The sequence below is a fragment of the Marmota marmota genome, unplaced genomic scaffold, assembly GCF_001458135.2.
Source record: "Marmota marmota marmota unplaced genomic scaffold, marMar, whole genome shotgun sequence".
NCBI lineage: Eukaryota > Metazoa > Chordata > Mammalia > Rodentia > Sciuridae > Marmota > Marmota marmota.
Genome location: NW_025999977.1, coordinates 53,034,442 through 53,035,352, shown reverse-complemented (window position 1 = coordinate 53,035,352; position 911 = coordinate 53,034,442). Strand labels below are relative to the sequence as shown.

The 911-nt window shown below is 66.4% G+C and overlaps 1 protein-coding gene across 1 annotated transcript in view; it reads left to right on the top strand.

The window, feature by feature from the left end:
* The first annotated feature begins 125 nt into the window (after positions 1–125).
* Greb1 (growth regulating estrogen receptor binding 1) overlaps positions 126–911 on the top strand; it is a 122,350-nt gene continuing 121,564 nt past the window's right edge. The window contains exon 1 of the mRNA XM_048804796.1: positions 126–244. The gene's annotated coding sequence lies outside the window, so the exon portion shown is untranslated. The remainder of the gene's footprint in view (positions 245–911) is intronic.

Here is a 911-nt window from a genome sequence, read left to right as displayed (position 1 = left end):
TGGCCGGCCTCCTGCGCGGCCGCCCGAAAGACCCGGAGAAGTGGATTGCAGGGGGCGGCGGGGGTCAGGGGTCGAGTCCTTCGCGCCGGCAGGGGCTCCAGAGATCCGGGCTTTGCCGAGCGCCTCGCACTCGGGCCGGGCCGGGCGAGGCGGCTGGGAGCGCAGCCTGCAGGCTGGGCTGGCCCTTCGACGGCGGCGGGCGCTGGGCGGCGGGGTCCGGCGGCCGGAGGACAAAGGACCCGAGGTAAGATCGGCCGCCCGGAGGGCCAGGGCTCGGCTGCGCGGGGCGTGTGGGCTCCGAGCTCGAACTCCGCTGGCCCCACCAAGCAGCTCCGGCGGGTCTGGGACGCGCGGCTGGCGCGGGACACTTTCCATCCCTGCCCCGGGGAAGGAGGTGGCTCAGCATCGAGCGAGTGTGGGGACCGGGGTGCTGGAGAGAAGTGGTGGTGGGGGGAACGAACAGAGAGAAGACACACAGAGAGGGGACAGGCAGGGACACATCGACTTGGCGCGCGCAAAGCGCTGGCGACCCGCTAGGCGCATGGTGAGCGCTCTGTAGGTGGGTGCTTTTAAAAATGACAGTGGTGGTACTGGTGATTACTATTTCGGGAGTGTGTGCGTGCGTCCGACTCTCTCTGTAATTTAGAGAGGCTGTTTGGAGCCCGAGGTGGCAGCCACACCTCCCGCAGCACTTGGGACACGGGAGAAGATGGGAATCGGAGCGGCCCTGGGACAGGCTTTCAAGAGAGACTTGGAGAGACTGGTTCAGGGAAGGGGGGCTTCGTAACTGGATCCCTTTGGAGACTTGGGAACAAAGGCTGCTACCCTGAAGTCCAAGAAGAGGTGTGTGTGTGTGTGTGTGTGTGTGTGTGTGTGTGTGTGTGTGTCCGCCAGGGCGTCGGCGGTGGCGG